The 19,465-nt window shown below is 43.8% G+C and overlaps 1 protein-coding gene across 1 annotated transcript in view; it reads right to left on the reverse strand.

Annotated features, from left to right (window-relative positions):
- Positions 1-19,465, reverse strand: part of CFAP299 (cilia and flagella associated protein 299) — a 294,342-nt gene that overhangs the window by 126,523 nt on the left and 148,354 nt on the right. The window lies entirely within an intron of this gene.

A 19,465-nucleotide genomic window follows, 5' to 3' on the forward strand; every position in this document is an offset into this window, starting at 1 on the left:
CCCCTGGCCCTGTTACTAACTTTACAACTGCAGTGATTCACTTAACAAGGGTGATAAAAAAAGGTTGTAAAATGGGGCAAAATTGACTTAACAACTGTTTCACTTAGCAACAGAAATTTTGGGCTCAATTTTGGTCGTAAATCAAGGACTAATAATCTTCTCTAAGCCTTTCCACTGGTCTCTGGCCCCTTAGCTATTCTAGCTGGTTTTAAGGGGAATGCTGGCTTAATAGTTGTGGATTTCCTACTTGATAAGCTAGGTGAAGTAAGCAGAAATGGTAGAAGCTCATCCAAGAGAGATCCAACTTAGAAGTAAGGAGAAATTTCCTGACGGTGAGAACAATTAATCAGTGGAACTGCTTGCCTCCAGAAGTTGTGGGTGCTCCATCACTGGAAGTTTTCAAGAAGAGATTGGTCAGCCTTTTGTTCAGAATGGTACAGGGTCTCCTGCTTGCACAGGCGGTTGGACTAGAAGACCTCTGAGACCCCTTCCAAATCTGTCATTCTATTCCGATTGACTGTAATCTCCCAACTCTCCAGCAAAATGGTTACATGCTAAATCAATGCTCCCTCTTTTCTTTCTTCATAGCCGGGAAAGGAAAAACACAGAGTTGGGCAGTGAAACACATATGTTGCTGTTCTCCTTGCCCCACGCTGATTATGTTACATTTCTTTCAGTGCTCGCATGTTTTCCTTTTTTTTTTATTCCAATGTTTTTCAAGGGCTAGGACCGTCCGATGTATTTTCTAGTTTCCATCAAGTCTGGTGTGAAAAATCCCAGTTGCCTTGGCTGCCCACGGAGCATGACCCTCACAAAATATCTCTCGAGTTGGTGAAATAATAATTCGATGGGATTTACATGTTTTCATGTGGTGGAGGAGAAAGGGGGATAGGCATACAAGGGAAAAAAAAAAAGTTCTGTCAATAAAATGACCAGAAACTAAAATGTCCAATATAACTTGTTCCTGTTTTTACTGCAATCGAATCAAGCTTGTAACATGTTTTTCTTCTGTTTTCTCAACCGATGACATTAAAGTCCAATGTCAACTTCTCTAGGTGGTCCACAACTAATGTAGAGAGCCAGGAAAGATTGGACAGGAATTTCTTTACACCAATACATGGAACTTTACACCACGGGGGAAAGAGGGAAACGCGCCAATCGCTGTTTCTGGATCCAAAAGGGCCCATGTTTACTGATCTGCAGAGACGTGAAAATATAGCACCATCACATGGCTTATGACAGTACTATAATGGTTTGATTAAGAAGGAAGCCAAAGCTGCCAATGTAATATAAAGCTCCTGTACACAGAGGTGGGTGAAATTCTTCCCTCTTGCTTTGCCCATTTTCGAATTTTTCCAGCATCAACAGTGCCCCGTGTTATTTCTGCATTGCTTTGCAATTTAGGTGTTTTTTTTTTAAAGCCAGCATGAAAATGTGAATGGTTATGAGCATCACACCTAATAAACACATTTTCTTTATCAACACTTTCCCTTAAGACTGTGATGTACTTTTTAATACATTTCTGAGGACTTTTGTCCCTAATTTACCCCTTTTAATGACTTTAAAAAAAACATCACGGAACTGAAAGACGTTAAATCTGAAGGTTAATGCTATTTAAGTTTACGTCTCGATTTTCCAGCTTGTTCTGGAAAAAAAGGTTCTTAAGGGACTATATTCATCGTTGGAACTGCATCCAGTTTACACTGAACTGATGGGGCCAAATTCAAACTTGGCCTGACTTAGAATATGACTTTGGCCACCTTTTAAAATTAAAAAAAAAAAAATTAAACTCTTAAACTTCTGCAAAGAACTATTTTGAATAAAAACAAGATTCTGGAAATAAAGAAAAGCTCTTTAAAAAAAAAAAGCGGGGTGCAATTATTGTATTATCCCGTTTTGCTCCGTGTGCTGTTTCTAGATCCATTTCAGAGACATGGCTTTTTACTCCCAAAACTTAATTCGCTTAATGAATCAGGATTCCTAATGGAGTATCTCTTTCCATATTATCCTGCTCAGACCCCCACATCCAAAATGGTCTCCATTTAATGCTAAGACAGTTTTCCAGATCCTCAGTCATCTGAACATTTGTCAGTTCGGGGAAAACAACAGCTGTTCCTAACATAAGCAACCCATCCACATTTTGCCAGACACATGTCCGTAGTTTGAGTGTTTCCTTCTCATAGCCAACTCTTTTCCTGAGTCACATCTACCTTGTTAGAAAAGAAGACGAGAGGAGGTCACACAATCTACTTTAGGTATCAATGTAGGGGTAGAATAGAATATAATAACAGAGTTGGAAGGGACCTTGGAGGTCTTCTAGTCCAACCCCCTGCCTAGGCGGGAAACCCTACACCACTTCAGACAAATGGTTATCCAACATCTTCTTAAAAACTTCCAGTGTTGGAGCATTCACAACTTCTGGAGGCAAGTGGTTCCACTGATCAATTGTTCTCACTGTCAGGAAATTTCTCCTTAGTTCTAGGTTGCTTCTCTCCTTGATTAGTTTCCACCCATTGCTTCTTGTCCTGCCCTCAGGTGCTTCGGAGAATAGCTTGACTCCCTCTTCTTTGGGGCAGCCCCTGAGATATTGGAAGACTGCTATCATGTCTCCCCTAGTCCTTCTTTTCATTAAACTAGACATACCCAGTTCCTGCAACCATTCTTCATATGTTTTAGCCTCCAGTCCCCTAATCATCTTTGTTCCTGAGTATCCAGAGAAGTTTCTAGAACCTTTTGTACAATACCGTAGAAACATATTATATTAGTCTATTTCCAGTCAGGGCAGGGAAATCCTTTGCATGGTTTCTGAAAGATAATTTCCAGTATTCAGAAATATAATTGACTTCAGCTAAGCAGCATTTTCTTGGAGGCGAGAGACAAAAGTTAAGACAGTCCTGATTTTCTCTTGCAAGAAAAAAAAATATTGCGTCTGCCAGCCTACTTAGTCACAGGGACATGTGTCTGGATGGAAACCTTCTCTATCCAACCTGAACAGTCGGTTATGTTTATATGTCGCCAAGCAGATCCAAACAGGAGCAAAAGGTATTTGTATATCTTTGCAGTCAAAGGAACAGAACAGGATAACAGAGTTGGAAGGGACCTTGGAGGTCATCTAGTCCAACCCCCTGCCCAAGCAGACCATACACCATTTCTGACAGATGGCAGTCCAGTTTCTTCTTGAAAGTTTCCAGTGATGAAGCTCCCACGACTTCCGAGGGCAACTTCTGTTCCATGGGTTGATTGTTGTCACTGTCAAAAAATTCCTCCTTATTTCCAGGTTGAATCTCTCCTTGTTCAGTTTCTATCCATTATTCCTTGTTTGGCCTTCAGGTGCTTTGGAAAATAGCTTGTCCCCTTCCTCTCTGTGGCAGCCCCTCAAATATTGGAACACTGCTATCATGTTTCCCTTGGTCCTTCTCTTCACTAGACTAGCCATGCCCAGTTCCTGCAACCGTTCAGTGTATGTTTTAGCCTCCAGTCCCCTAATCATCCTGGTTGCTCTTCTCTGCACTCTTTCTAGAGTCTCAACATCTTTTTTTATAGTGTGGTGACCAAAACTGGATGTGGTATTCTAAGGCTTTATAGAGTGGTATTAGTACCTCACTTGATCTTGATTGTATCCCTCTGTTAACGCAATTTAGGGTTGCATTGGCTTTTTGGGCTGCTGCCACACACAAATCTTCTAGTCCAGGGGTCGGCAACCTTAAACACTCAAAGAGCCACAAAGGTCCTAACCAGAAGCCCCCCCGTTCAATTCTGGAGCCAACCGGAAGTCCGGTTCCCTCACCATAGAGTCTCCTTCTAGCGTGGCATTCTTTTTCCTCTACCTGTCCTAACCAAAAGCCCTATCAATTGTGAAGCCGACAGGCGACAGGGAGCTGCAAAGGAATGAAAGAGCCACATGTGGCTCCAGAGCTGCGGGTTGCTGACTCCTGTTCTAGTCCAACCTCCTGCCCAAGCGGGAGACCTTATCCCATTTCAGACAAGTGGCTGTCCAGTCTCTTCTTAAAAGCTTCCACCGATGGAGCACCCACAACTTCTGAAAGCAAGTTGTCCCACTGGTTCATTGTTCTCACTGTTGTCATGGCAAACTTCTTGCTGAGGTTGCCTCTGGAGATTTTGAAGAAGAGCCTTGGTAGTACAGTGGTCTAAGGCACCCTGTTATTAAGCTGGTTATTAAGACCAGCTGCCTGCAATTACTGCAGGTTCGAATCTCGCCAAGGCTCAAGGTTGACTCAGCCTTCCATCCTTTCTAAGGTAGGTAAATTGAGGACCCAGTTGTGGGGGCAATAAGCTGACTTTGTATAAATATACAAATGAGCACATTGTAAGCCGCCCTGAGTCTCCGGAGAAGGGCGGCATATAAATCAAATTAAAAAAAAAAGAGAGAGAGAGAGAGGGGACAACCATTTGTCTAAAATGGGATAAGATCAACCCACTTGAGCAGCAGGTTGAACAAGAAGAACCTCCAAGGTCCCTTCCAACTCTTGTTATTATATTCTGCTTTTTTTTTTTTTAAACAAATGCCAGCCACTGTCCAAATCATAACTGGCAGCTATTTTGTTGACTCGGTGTATTTCTAAATTGCAATTCAGATCACAGGAATACGTGAGCAGGCTAAAAGGGAATAAGCATACAACGGTGACCTTTTCCTCATACCACGTATTTGTTTACAAACGAAGAGCCCAGAAAAGGCTGTTTTTACAGGCTGTATTTTAGCAAGCTCAAACCTTTCTCCTAATGCGGTGCTTTTTGATCAGGGACCCAGCAATAAGTTTCCATCCCGTGCGAGTAGCAAGCTCCCTTTGGCTGCCAGAAAAATGGTGACTTTCTTTGACGATGTGCCATGTTTTTCGCCTTGGTGGCAACCAGCAAATAGATATATGCAGTTATTTTGAAGACTCTGCATATATTTTATTTATTTTTTTGGCCAGGCTAAAGTGACACTTAACAACCGTGGCAAGAAAATTTGTACAACGGGGCAAAAATTCACTTCACAACTGTCTCACTTAGCAACACAAAAATTTGGGCTCGGTTGTGGTAAGTCGAGCACTACTAATTGTCAATATGTCTCCAGAAATCAGAAACGAATCTAATTATAAAGACTCAAACCAGAGCAGTTTATTTAATATACATATATTTAAAAAAAAGAATAATGTTTTTCACTTCTTTCTCAAAATATTTCGTAAGACCCAACACATACATTCCTCTGTTCCTAAAGCAGGGTCAAATTTCCACCGATCTTTTAACCGCACCTTTAAAGATCTCTTTTTTTTTGTTTTGTGATCATAATAATCTGATTAATCTTCCCCAAATCCCTGTAAACTATGCTATTATTTCTACCATTCAGCCTTTGTGCCTTGGCTGAACAAAAACAGATTGCCCAAGGCCACCCACTAAGTCCCTACCTGAGATCCAGGTGTTCCAGATCTCCTTTTAATATTCTGACCACCAGACCATGTCGAGTTTATGACTTAAATAGCAATTATGATTTGATTGTGGGCATGCTCTGCCTAATCGCTTTATCGCCAGGTGCAAACAGTTGCCACAAATGGCAGGAAAGCAGGTGCAGAAATCTTGCTGAGCTTACAGCAGGCATCAGCTTCATCGCTGCTCAGCAGAAAAACACCTTGTCTTTGCTATAATTAGGATGACAGGTGTGAAGAGAACACCGATTTTATCAGACAATAAAGATTTGCCTGGCAGATAATCAGCGCTGCAGGAATTTCAACCTTGTCTGTTGTATCTTTTTTTAAATCTCTCGTTTCTCCATCATATGCCTGCATTTTTTGTTTTGTTTTTGCTGTCCTGAAACTAATCAAAGGATGTGAAGAAAAAAATATATATGGAGGTTAGGCAGATAGCTCCCATACCATCTGCCTCAGCTGTCAACTCCTCAGAAATCAAGGAGGCAAATCCAGAACTAAGCAAGGGGGGAAAAAATGTATTTAATAAGCATCAAAATGCCACTGTAAGGACTAAATTTGAGGTCAGTTCTACACGCGTACAAATTTATTTCCTCCGATTTCTGTATTGTTTGCCAAATTACAACAAACCTCATGAATATTTTTGATACTCGGTTTACACTCGTGGACATTATACGCATGAACGTTGACACATTTTTGATACACGGGGGAGCAGTGGTTAGAGTGCAGTACTGCAGGCTATTTCTGCTGCCTGCCGGCTGCCTGCAATTTGGCAGTTCGAATCTCACCAGGTTCAAGATTGACTCAGCCTCCCATCCTTCCGAGGTGGGTAAAATGAGGACCCAGATTGTTAGGAGCAGAGGTGGGTTTCAGCAGGTTCTGACCAGTTCTGGAGAACCGGTAGCGAAAATTTTGAGTAGTTCAGAGAACCGGTAGTAAACATTCTGACTGGCCCCACCCACATCTATTCTCTGCCTCCCAAATCCCAGCTGATCGGGAGGAAATGGGAATTTTGCAGTAATCTTCTCCTGGATTTGGGAGGGAATGGAGATTTTATAGTATCCTTCCCCTGGAGTGGGGTGGGAATGGAGATTTTACAGTACCCTTCCCCTGCCACGCCCACCAAGACATGCCACGCCCACCAAGCCACACCCACAGAACCGGTAGTAAAAAATAGGCTGGGGTTGGGGGCAATAGGCTGACTCTGTAAAACTGCTTAGAGATGGCTGTAAAGCATTGTGAAGCTGTATATAAGTCTAAGTGCTATTGCTATTGCTATATGGAATCTTCCCTAAGGTGGGGTTTTACAAGCGATTTTCCTTAACGTACACATTTATGTGTATGCGAGATACGAGTCGAGAACTAAAAAGGAAAAAAAAATGCAAAAATGGACGCAGTTTGAAAAAAATGAAAGTGTCTTTTGCTAGGGCTTGTTTATCATCCCGAACCACAAGTGAACAGAACAGTCCAAAGTGACAAATAATCTTGGGCATCATCCATTCTCATCCAGGTTTGTTTGTTTTTTAAGCCAAAGTTGCATTCTTTCATGAAATCTCAAAGTCTAAATTTCATGAGATTTAAAAATCTCCCAACATTTGGAAAAGAGCAATTGAATTAGAACACAAAGTTCTGTAATCACAGAACCTAAAGAGATTGCCAAGTTGTATTCTTTTAAAAGGTAAAAGTTCCCCTCGCACATATGTGCTAGTCGTTCCCGACTCTAGGGGGCGGTGCTCATCTCTGTTTCAAAGCCAAAGAGCCAGCGCTGTCCGAAGACGTCTCCGTGGTCAGGTGGCCGGCATGACTCAACGCCAAAGGCGCACGGAATGCTGTTACCTTCCCACCAAAGGTGGTCCCTATTTTTCTACTTGCATTTTTTACGTGCTTTCAAACTGCTAGGTTGGCAGAAGCTGGGACAAGGAGCGGGAGCTCACCCTGTTATGTGGCACTAGGGATTCGAACCACTGAACTGCCGACCTTTTGATCGACAAGTTCAGAGTCTTAGCCCCTGAGCCACCGCGTCCCTTTGAATTCTTTTACCATTGCATATTTACAGCAGAATTTCAAGGTCATTTCCAGATATCTTTATGCCCACCCAATTGTTCTGAATGCAGGAATGTTTGAGCAGGAAACTCTATTGATGGTTCATGTCCATATCTTTGCAGGTCTAGAATACAGGAAAAGACATCCAATTAGAATGTGTTCTTTTGGCTAATTATTAGTCCTCAGTTTATGACCACAATTGAGCCCAACATGTATGAGAAATTTGTTAAGTGAGTTTTATCCCATTTTACGGCATTTCTTGCCACAGTTGTTAAGTGAATCACTGCAGTTGTTAAATTGGTAATGTGGCTGTTAAGTGAAACAGGTTTCTCCGTGGACTTTGCTTGTCAGAAGGTCGCAAAAGGGGAGGGGGGGTGTCACATGACTCCTGAACCCTGCAACCGTCATAAGTATGAGTTACTGGTCAGGCATCCGAATGTAAATCACATGACCATGGGGTTGCTGCAACAGTCATAAGTGTGAAAAATGGTCATAAGTCCCTATTTTCAGTGCCGTTGTTAACGTTGAACAGTCACTAAACAAACTGTTATAAGTCAAGAACTGCCTTTACAAAGATGGCGGTACCAATCAGTGCTCATTTGGCAGTAAATAATAGCAATAGCATTTAGACTTATATACCATTTCACTGTGCTTTTACAACCCTCTCTAAGCAGTTTAAAGAGTCTGTTGTAGCCCGCCAGCTGCCAGCGGAGCTGGTGGCACACTCAGATGATGAGGAGGTTGGGGAGGAACTTGGGCCAGTTCTGGAGTCGGGGGAAGGCTCTGATGGATGCTCTGCATCAGAAGCAGAGATAGAGCCAGGACCATCCGACATCTCCCAGCCACCGGAGAGGCAGCCGCCTTCGGAAGCTGAGATAAGTGGGGAGGAAGAACAGCTGGGCCTGTTCCAGATGCGTGAAAGCCGGGAAGGAAGGAAGGGAGGAAGGGAGGAAGGAAGGAAGGAAGGAAGGAAGGAAGGAGAAGGGCAGGGAGGGAGGGTGGTGGTGGGATGGAAGGAAGGAAGGAAGGAAGGACAGAGGTTGGGATGGAGGGAAGGAAGGATGGAAGGAGGGAGGGAGGGAGGAAGGAAGGAAGGAAGGAGGTTGGGATGGAGGGAAGGAAGGATGGAAGGAGGGAGGGAGGGAGGGAGGGAGGGAGGGAGGGAGGGAGGGAGGAAGGAAGGAAGGAAGGAAGGAGAAGGGCAGAGAGTGAGGAAGGAAGGAAGGAGGATGGGAATGGAAGGAAGGAGGGAGGGAAGGAAGGAGAAGGACAGGGAGGGAGGGAGAAGGAGGGAGGCTGGGAAGGCAGGCAGGCAGGGAGTGAGGAAGGAAGGAGGATGGGAGGGAAGGAAGGAAGGAGAAGGACAAGGAGGGAGGGGGGAGGGAGGGAGGCTGGGAAGGAAGGAAGGAAGGAAGGAAGGAAGGAAGGAAGGAAGGAAGGAAGGAAGGAAGGAAGGAAGGAAGGAAGGAAGGAAGGGAGCCATTTGATTATTGCTCCAATGACAGCCCTATCTGGAAGAATACTCGTTGTCTTTGATGAAGGTCTTGGTGAAAATCACAATGTTCTCCTAGGATCAAAGGGTAATGAAGTAAAGGATACCCAACCCAGGCAGGCCTTGAAAGTAACTTGAAGACAGCTAATGACTTCTCTATCAATGTGGAACAGGATTTTGAAATCATGGGAATAGGGACTCCTCTATAATCTTAGTCTTTAGAACGCAGAGGAAAATAATCTGGCAAATATTCTGGAATTGCAAGATTCGGAGAGGAAAAAGAGAAGAGAATCCCAACAGGCAGAAATGATCTTCCTTATAATTTAAAAAATGTTACACGTGTACATGTCTATAAGAATCATGGACTCAATTGCAAAGGAACTTTTCCATACTGGCTCTTTTGCACAGATGGGTAGATTCCAGTGGTGGGTTTCAAATTTTTTTTACTACCCATTCTGGGGGCATGGCTTGGTGGGCATGGCTTGGTGGGCATGGCAGGGGAAGGATACTGTAAAATCTCCATTCCCACCCCACTCCAGGGGAAGGATACTGTAAATCTCCATTCCCACCCCACTCCAGGGGAAGGATACTGTAAAATCTCCATTCCCACCCCACTCCAGGGGAAGGATACTGCAAAATCTCCATTCCCACTCCACTCCAGGGGAAGGATACTGCAAAATCTCCATTCCCACCCTACTCCAGGGAAAGGATACTGCAAAATCTCCATTTCCTCCCAATCAGCTGGGACTCGGGAGGCAGAGAATAGATGGGGGTGGGGCCAGTCAGAGGTGGTATTTACCGGTTCTCTGAACTACTCAAAATTTCCACTACCGGTTCTCCGGAACTGGTCAGAACCTGCTGAAATACACCTCTGGTAGATTCTCGTCAAAGAGGGAAGAAAAATCAATGATTTTTTTAAATCAATGATTTTTTTAAAAAAATTAAAAAAAATCAGATTTTTTTAAATTTAAATCGGATTTTTTTGATTTTTATCGAATTTATTTTAATGAAAAACTTTTGGGGTAAAAATCTATCATAAGATAGTTTTCTATTTAAGATACATAAATAATTTAGTTTATTCAGCATTAAATGGAGCTTAGTTATGTAGCACGAGGCTGTATATTCTGCAACACTAGGACTATCGGTGAGTCAACAGTGGGTCAAAGGAGTAGCAGAGATGACAGCTGCTCTTTAAAAATTATGATTTAAATTGAGTTGATTTAAATCAAGCCTTTTTACTAGTGATTTAAATTGTGATTTAAATCAACTCGATTTAAAGAAGAGCCTTGGTAGTACAGTGGTCTAAGGCACCCTGTTATTAAGCTGGTTATTAAGACCAGCTGCCTGCAATTACTGCAGGTTCGAATCTCGCCAAGGCTCAAGGTTGACTCAGCCTTCCATCCTTTCTAAGGTAGGTAAATTGAGGACCCAGTTTGTGGGGGCAATAAGCTGACTTTGTATAAATATACAAAAGGATGAAGGCTATTGCTGAGCACATTGTAAGCCGCCCTGAGTCTCCGGAGAAGGGCAGCATATAAATCAAATTAAAAAAAAATAAAATCAAATCCACCCTGGAAGAAAATAATCCTTCCAAAACTTTGCGAGTGAAATGCAGCGGTTGGAAACCTTGTTGTTCCATTCTAGAACTCTGTCCAGGACTTTTAAAAAATGTAACCAGGGCTGAATCACAGAACATGTGCAGCCTAACTGGTTTTTGAATTTTTTTTGCAGAATGATTGGTTAACGATGCGCTGAATAACAAGCAGTTCTGCAGAGCTCTTAAACAACACACACTCACCCCCGTACAAAAGCCTTTTCTTTCTGCCCCTTTTCTTTCTTGGCAGCTGCAACTTTGTGAACAAATACCAAAAGCTCATCAGAGTTCACAACAGTGGTGTGTTCCTCCCAGTTCTGCCCGGTTCCACCGAGCCAGTAGCGGTGACGATATGATGTCACCGAACCGGTTCTGCCGCCCCCCTGCCCCCCGCATTATTCTTACTTTTTATTTGGCCCCACCCCCAGTCTATTGCTGCCTCCTGAGTCCCAGCTGATGGCTAGAGGGAAAAAAACTGTTTAAACTCTTGCCGCGGGGCTTCAAAGTGCCACCCTACAGCTGATCAGTGTTAAAAGAAAACAAATGAGTAGACCAGTGCCTGCAAAAATAAATGGGTAGATCAGTGCCTGCAAAAATACATGAGTAGACCAGTGCCTGCAAAAATAAATGGGTAGACCAGTGCCTGCAAAAAATAAATGAGTAGACCGGTACAGCTCTGCAAGCAGTTAAAAGCCTGGTAGACCAGTACCTCTGCTAAATCCTAAAGAATTGTCACATGACCACCAAGACACGCCCACAAAATAAGCCACGCCCACAGAACCGGTAGTAAAAAAATTTAGAACCCACCCCTGGTTCACAATATCCTCCCAGCAAAGGAGAGCTCAGAGCACCTTCAGTGGACCAAGGGCAGCTTTATTTAGGTGGCAAAGAAAAGTCCTCGATTTCAGTTCTCCTGCAAAAATGATCGCTAAAGGCAAGACCTTTAAGGCTGCCACACTAAACAAAATAAAAACTGTCCTTGACTTACGACCACAACTGAGCCCAGAATTTCTATTTGTAAGCAAGACAGATGCTCAGCAAATTTCGCCCCATCTTACAACCTTTCTGGCCACGGTTGCTAAGTGAGTCACTGCCGTCGTGAAGTGAGTATCACAGTTGTCAAGTGAACCTGGCTTCCCCATGGACTTCTGCTTGTCAGAAGGTTGCAAAAGGGGATCCCATGACCACAAATACGACTCAGCTGCCAAGGGTCTGGATTGTGATCCCTTGACTACAGGGGATGCTGCAATGGTCGTAAGTCCAAAAAATGGTTATAAATCACTTTTTTCCGTGCAGTCGTAACTTCGCATAGCACTTAGATGAGGCTGACTCTGTAAACCATGTAGAGAGGGCTGTAAAGCACTACAAAGCGGTATATAAGTCTAAATGCTGTTGCTATTGCTATTAGGTTAAAATGGGAAGATCAAGCTTTATATACTCTACCGCAGAGTTCACTGAAAGGAGGTTGGCCCAATCTATCAGCCTCTCTCACTTCATCCTACATTGCTGGGTTGTTGTTGTTGTTTTGAATTGTATTTATACATTTTTTTCTTTTTAACACATAAGGGCTTAATAAACAGTGTACTGTCTGGATCAATTTACTTACACAATGTAGTAATAATACTGGTGATAATAATAACAATAACAACAACAACAATAATTTTTAAAAAAACAGCTGGATAACAGATTAAACAGATGGAAAACCAAAGCTTTGCATGAACAGCACTTGAAAAACATTGAAGGAAAATGTGATGACAACTTTAACATGGGCATGGCTTAAGATGGGCCCATCAAGAAAGAAACGGAAGGTTTAATACTGGCTGCTCAAGAACAAGCACTACAAACTAATGCCATGAAAGCAAAGATACAAAAATCCACCGACAATACAAACTGCCGACTTTGCAACAACGAAGTCGAAACTGTTTCACATTTAATATGTGAATGCAGCGAAATCGCACAAACTGATTACAAAGCTAGACACGACCGAGTTGCCAAATTAATCCACTGGTCATTAGGTAAAAAATAGACATACCTGTATCCGAAAAGTCATGGGAGCACAAAGTGGAAAAAGTTATAGAAAATGAGAAGGTGAAGATCTTGTGGGACTTTCGAATAGAGATAGATCATCACTTGGAACACAACACACCAGATATCACAGCTGTCGAAAACCGAAACGTACAATTTATTGATATGCGGTACCAGGAGACGCCAGAGTCGAAGAAAAAGAACTGGAAAAAAATCATGAAATATGCAACCTGGCCATCGAAACTACATGGTTATGGATGAAACATACTTGGAACATCGTACATCTTAAGAAGGTACTTGGTTGATACCTAGGACGCTGGCAGCAACCCGTATCAACCATTAGCACCAGTCAATGGTATTTGTGATGCATTTTTGAATGTTCAGTTGACTGAGTTTCATGTTTAATGAATAAAGTAAATAATAATGCCAGATATCACGGTTGTTAAGGGCTGAAGCGTACAGTTTATTGACATCACTGTACCAGGAGATGCCAGAGTTGAAGAAAAAGAACTGGACAAAAATCACAAAATATTGCGAGCTGGCCATCGAAACTACACGGCTGTGGGTGAAACATGTAACAGTGATACCCATTGTCATCGCGGCACTTGGTACCATGTCCAAGAATTTTACAAAATACATCAAGAAATTGCAGCTTCCTTTAATAACACCAGCAGAACTGCAAAAAACTGTGCTACTCAGAAAAACGTACATTTTAAGAAGGTACTCGGTTGATACCAAGGATGCTGGTAGCAACCCGTATCAATCATTAGCACCATGAACATTTTTGAATGTTCAGTTGACTTGAGTTTCATGTTTAATGAATAAAAGAGATAATAATAATAACAACAATTGTAATAATAATACTAATGTTTATTTATATATAATCCAGTTCTTGCATCCTATACTTATACATATCATATCAGTGATCTTTCATCTTCTAGTTTCTACCTCTTTTATCTAACCATTGAGAAAACAAATCCCGTGTTAAAAAATATTCTGTTTCTTCCTTATCTTTTATTATTACATTGTTGGGTTGTTACTGTGACACTAACATTGGAAGAGGCACACATGTGAACAGCTGGGAGTTCTTAGAAGTAGGATAAATGCAGCAGAAAAGAGAGGAAAAAAAATTGCAGAAATAGAAAAATGGATTATTTGCTGTTGGATTGACTATTGTTGCAAACCACTGTTGGTCCTTCAAGCACAATGTTAGGCTGCAAAAGAAACAGCAATAGCACTAAGACTTATATACCGCTTCACAGTGCTTTACAGCCCTCTCTAAGCAATTTACAGAGTCAGCCTATTGCCCCCAACAATCTGGGTCCTCATTTTATCGACCTTGGAAGGATGGAAGGCTGAGTCAACCTTTAGCCAGTCAGGATCGAACTGCTGACAGTGGGCAGAGTCGGCCTGCAGTACTTCATTTTAATCACTGCGCCACCACGGCTCTTACATAGAAATGTACCAATAAAAGTGAGAAGCACTACCCAAAGTTCATCTTCCCTACCACCGATCTGTCTTCCCACGTCTTAGTGGGTATTACACCTTCTTTTGATTTCCCTGATACAAAAACCAGACCAGGATTGCTAATGCAAGTTGAGTTGAGATCTTTTCCATCAATTCACGCTGGAGCTTCCAGTAAACTTTTTTCTTCCCCAACAAAGAGACAGGAGAATCCACAGGAGTGCAATCTTGACAGCGCTATGTTTTAGAAAACCTGTCCTGGACCACTTCTGAAATACTTAATGGAAGATGTGCTATTTTGGCTCGAAACGGAACGATGGGTTGGTCCAACAAAAAAAAAAAGGCAAAAATTGGTCCCGGTGAATTCTGCTTTCATCTTGTCATCCACTGCAAAAGGAAGATGTTTAACTCACTAGGACCTCGTGCATTAAAGGAAAAGTACACCTATTTGAAAGCTTTTATAGTGCCAAGCGAGGCTAGCATTTCAACATCTGGTCAGGCTGATTAACATCTCGGAGCCCCCAATGTTAGATACATCTGTAGAATGTGGTTTGGCTCTCGCTGCCCCTTCAATATTTATGCAGGTTTGAGGGTTTTATTATTAGAACAATTTGCCTGGCCGTATGCCAGACAGTTCATATTTAATGGTGGGGATGGGGGGGGAGGTGGGGGGAAAGAGAGCGAACATGCGGAAAAGCATAGCAGTAGAGTCTCGACTCCAATCTCTAATTGCTTTTCAAAAGCTTAGCTGCAAGAAGCAAATTTGGTCGAAGTTTTCCTCTGTCCGTAACGGCCCAAAATAGATTTGGTTCACGTTAGCATGGGAAAATCCACAGGCGACATGATTTTTTTTTATCGCTCAGAGAAAAGTAGAGGTGCAACCTTGACTTGGAGAAGCAAAGCAAGGATGCGCAGTTGCCAGTTTCATTCTTGCTCGGGAAACGCAAACTTATTTTTTCCTCTGCGGTGGTTGGACTGGGATTGCCGAGTCTTCTTATCCTTGGAAAAACAATGACAAAAGTTTTTATTTAGAGTAAGTGCATCCTTGGGCTTTGCGTATATTTTTATTATGAGAATGGGCTGTTACACGTATCTCTTTCTCTGTCCATGTCCAAAGCTTGCAAGTTTATTTATTATTTATTTATTTATTTATCGGACTTATATGCTGCCCTTTCTCCACAAGGACTCAGGGCGGCACACAGCAATAAGCAACAACAAGTCCAAATTAAAATTCAAACAATAAAAGAATCTAAAATTCCCATTAAAACCCCTTCAGTCCAGGCCAGCCTGGCGAAAACCATGTTTTAAGGTCACGGCGGAAAGAGCGAAGGTCGGCGGCCACTGGAGCTCCAAGGGGAGCTGATTCCAGAGGGTAGGTGCGCCTACAGAGAAGGCTCGCTCTCTAGGGGCCATCAGCCAACATTGCTTGGCCGACGGAACCCCAAGTAGGCTCTCTCTGTGTGAGTGCACCGGGCGATGGGGAGCTGTTGCTGGCTGCAGGTAATCCGCCAGATACCCCGGGCCTAAGCCATGTAGGGCTTTATAGGTAATCACCAACACCTTGAACCTCCACCGGATTGCAACCGGTAGCCAGTGCAGGTCACACAGGAAGGGTGTGACATGGGAGCGTCGGGACACTCCCATCACTACCCGCGTGGCCGCATTCTGCACCAGTTGAAGCCTCCGACCGGTTTTTCAGGGCAGCCCCATGTAGAGAGCATTGCAATAGTCGATCCGGGAGGTGACGAGTCCAAGGGTGACCATGCGTGTTTGCTGCTGTGAAGCTTTTAAGAATATGGGAGTGAAAAAGAACAAAATCCCGCCAAGTGTATATGAAAGTCTGTAGAGATTCTCGGCCATCCAGGTCATGGTTGTCCCAAAGATGCTTTTTTTCAGGAGGCAACTGGACTTTCTTGTTTTTCTTTGAAGACGTTTCTCATGCTCATCCAAGAAGCTTCTTCAGCTCTGACAGAATAGAGGGGAAGGGAAGTATTTATATTCCTTGCAGACAGCTGGTCATTTGCATCCTTTTAGAGGGTCTTTGAAGCAGTGGTGGGTTCCTCCCGGTTCGGTCCGGTTCAGCCGAGCCGGTAGCGGTGACGATATGATGTCACCGAACCGGTTCTCCCCCCCCTCCCACCCCCCCCCACCCCCCCACGTTATTCTTACCTTTTATTTGGTCCCACCCCCAATCTATTGCTGCCTCCTGAGTCCCAGCTGATGACTAGAGGGAAAAAAACTGTTTAAACTCTTGCCGTGGGGCTTCAAAGGGCCGCCCTACAGCTGATCAGTGTTAAAAGCAAACAAATGAGTTGGGTCGTAAGTGCGAGGACTGGTCGTAAGTGCGAGGACCTTCCAGAAATGACTCTGACCAGCTAGCCACGCCCACCTAGTCACATGACCTCCAAGCAACACCCACAAAATAAGCCACGCCCACAGAACCGGTAGTAAAAAAAATTAGAACCCACCCCTGCTTTGAAGCACTTGGAGGTTTATCTGTGTCCTCAGGGTCACTCAGGGCCAGTTGCCTCCTGAAAAAGCACCTTTGGGACAACCATGACCTGGATGACTGAGAATTGCTACAGACTTTTAGCTATACAATTTGGGATGAAGACCCTTTGAATGGTGTGGAAGTAGGAATGGATTTCCAGAGGGAAAAAACTGCAGACGACAGGAACCAGGAGCACCACTCAGGTGACCCTGAGGACACAGATAAACCTCCAAGTGCTTCCAGGATCCGCAAATGGATGCAAATGAGCAGCTGTCTGCAAGGAATATAAATCCTTCCATTCCCCACTATCCTGTCAGAGCTGAAGAAGCTCCTTGGATGAGAAGCGAAACATCTTCAAAAGAAAAGAACAAGAAAGTCCAGTTGCCTTCTGAAAAAGCACCTTTGGGACCACCAAGTATAGGCAGCTTTCAGGCAACAGAGATGGACCAGCAGATCCCACCCAATGAAGCTTTCAGGCAACAGAGATGGACCAGCAGATCCCACCCAATGAAGCTTTCAGGCAACAGAGATGGACCAGCAGATCCCACCCAATGAAGCTTTCAGGCAACAGAGATGGACCAGCAGATCCCACCCAATGAAGCTTTCAGGCAGCAGAGATGGACCAGCAGATCCCACCCAATGAAGCTTTCAGGCAGCAGAGATGGACCAGCAGATCCCACTTGTCATTTGACACCAGAATATGCTATTCAAGGGCTTACATAGAAGCCTAGGAGGATATCTTACTCTGTATAAATCAGGGCATCCATTCTTTTGGGCTTCTGGACCACTAAGCTTTCATGTAAAGTTTTTTTCTCTTCACCCTCAAGTGTAGGTGCTTGGGTGAAATCCAAAATCTTCTCCAGGCTTTGAAATGCTGTCCCGCTGAGCTGAAGGATAGAATTCCCTTGCCATATTTTTGTGAAGAGGCTACACAGGATATTGCAGAGATAGATAGATAGATAGATAGATAGATAGATAGATAGATAGATAGATAGATAGATAGATAGATAGATAGATAATAGATAGATGATAGATGATAGATAGATAGATAGATAGATAGATAGATAGATAGATAGATAGATAGATAGATAGATAGATAGATAGATAGTTGGGGGAAGTTCCATGAAGGATAGAGGTTTTAATCTGGGTGAAAGTTTGCATAAAATTTCACCTACCTGAAATGCTACCTACCTACAGCTACTGTATGCTTATACCGTAGTTGTACAAATTACACTTTTTGTAAAAGATCTGGCTAACTCTACACTTACACAACCTTCACATGCTTGTCCTGATGTGACACTGATGCCACATGCCGCAATTAACCTTGGCGTGGTGTGTGTGATGATAATCCAATCTACAATTTCTATTCAATTTCGCCTCCCACCCACCCACAACATGGTTTGATGGTGCCAACATAAGTTAAAATCATCTGACTGCAGCTGAGAACAGTCACATATGATTGCTTAAGCAGTTACCCTAGCTGTTAATTGAATATTCTTCCATTTTAATTGGAATAGAAAAAGCATTCTTGTTTCTCTTTTTTTGAACGCATTAAAGCAACAAACAACATGCTGACCACCCAGAAGCGAAGAATTAAGATTCCGGGGAGGGGGGGGTTGGGGGGTGTACTGTTTACTGACACATATGTTCTTCGTTATATCAAGACTTTCTCAGAATTTCAATTGAAATCAATTTAATTCCAAAGGCACAACAGAGAAAGCTGTATTTTGGGGCCCCATCTCAGATAACCGTGAGCGTCTAAAGCTAAGTAGTGACTTAAACCATATTTTTAGAAATATCCAACCATCGTTGAGTCAATATAACACTACAATAGATGACCTGTAGATATCTAGGTGATGCTTGAACAGGGGTCCCCAACCGGTGGGCAGCAGCCCCACTACAGGGCCATGGGCTAATCAGTACTGAGCCACGTGAGTGGGTGGATGGTGCAGGTGCCTCTGTGCGCATGCAGAGTCTCATGCATGCGTCGTCCCAGGCGCCCACATCCTCACTCGCCTGAGTCTCATCACAGACACTCGCGGCCCCACTCATGCAAGTCTCGTTGCAAGTGCTCGCGGCTCCTCTCACGCTAGCCCAGAGGTGTCAAACGCGCGGCGTCACATTGTCATCATGTGACGTAACACGACTTTTTCCCCCTTCGCTAAACCGGGGGTGGGCGTGGCCAGCGTGTGATGCATCCAGTCCGCAGGCTGCGAGTTTGACACCCCTGCGCTAGCCCCATCGCGGGCATTTGCCCCTCCCACAAAATAATTCCCTCTTTCCCCCTCCCCTCGCTCCGGGCCGCCAACCCACGGTGTCTCGTTGTCATCATGTGATGTATCACAACTTTTCCCCCCCTTCACTAAACCAGGGGTGGGTGTGGCCAGCGCGTGATGCATCCTGCAGGCTGCGAGTTTGACACCCCTGCACTAGCCCCTTCACGGGCATTAGCCCCTCCCACAAAATCATTCCCTTTTTCCCCCTCCCCTTGCTCCGGGCCGCCAATCCACGGTGTCACGTTGTCATCACGTGACATATCGCAACTTTTTCCCCCTTTGCTAAACCAGGGATGTGTGTGGCCAGCGCCTGATGCATCCGGCCCACAGGCTGCGAGTTTGACACCCCTGCGCTAGCTACATCGCGGGTATTTGCTCCTCCCACAAAATCATCCCCTCTTTGCTCCCTCCTCCTGCTCTGGGCTGCCAACCCAGAAAGGTTGAGGAGGACCTCTGTGCTAGAAGATCACGGTGACTGGACACCCTCAAAGCTGACATCAGCCAGAGCATAGAAAAACTCAAAGAAGTAGTGCAAGATCAGAAGATGTGATCCATAGAATCACCAAGAGTCAGACACAACTGAACGGATAACATCATCACCATCATCATTACTAGAAGATCTTGTGCATCATTAGTGGGGAGATGCGTTATAAA

This window comes from Pituophis catenifer, unplaced genomic scaffold, assembly GCF_029215685.1.
Source record: "Pituophis catenifer annectens isolate HBS135680 unplaced genomic scaffold, rPitCat1.0.hap2 SCAF_8, whole genome shotgun sequence".
Classification (NCBI taxonomy): domain Eukaryota; kingdom Metazoa; phylum Chordata; class Lepidosauria; order Squamata; family Colubridae; genus Pituophis; species Pituophis catenifer.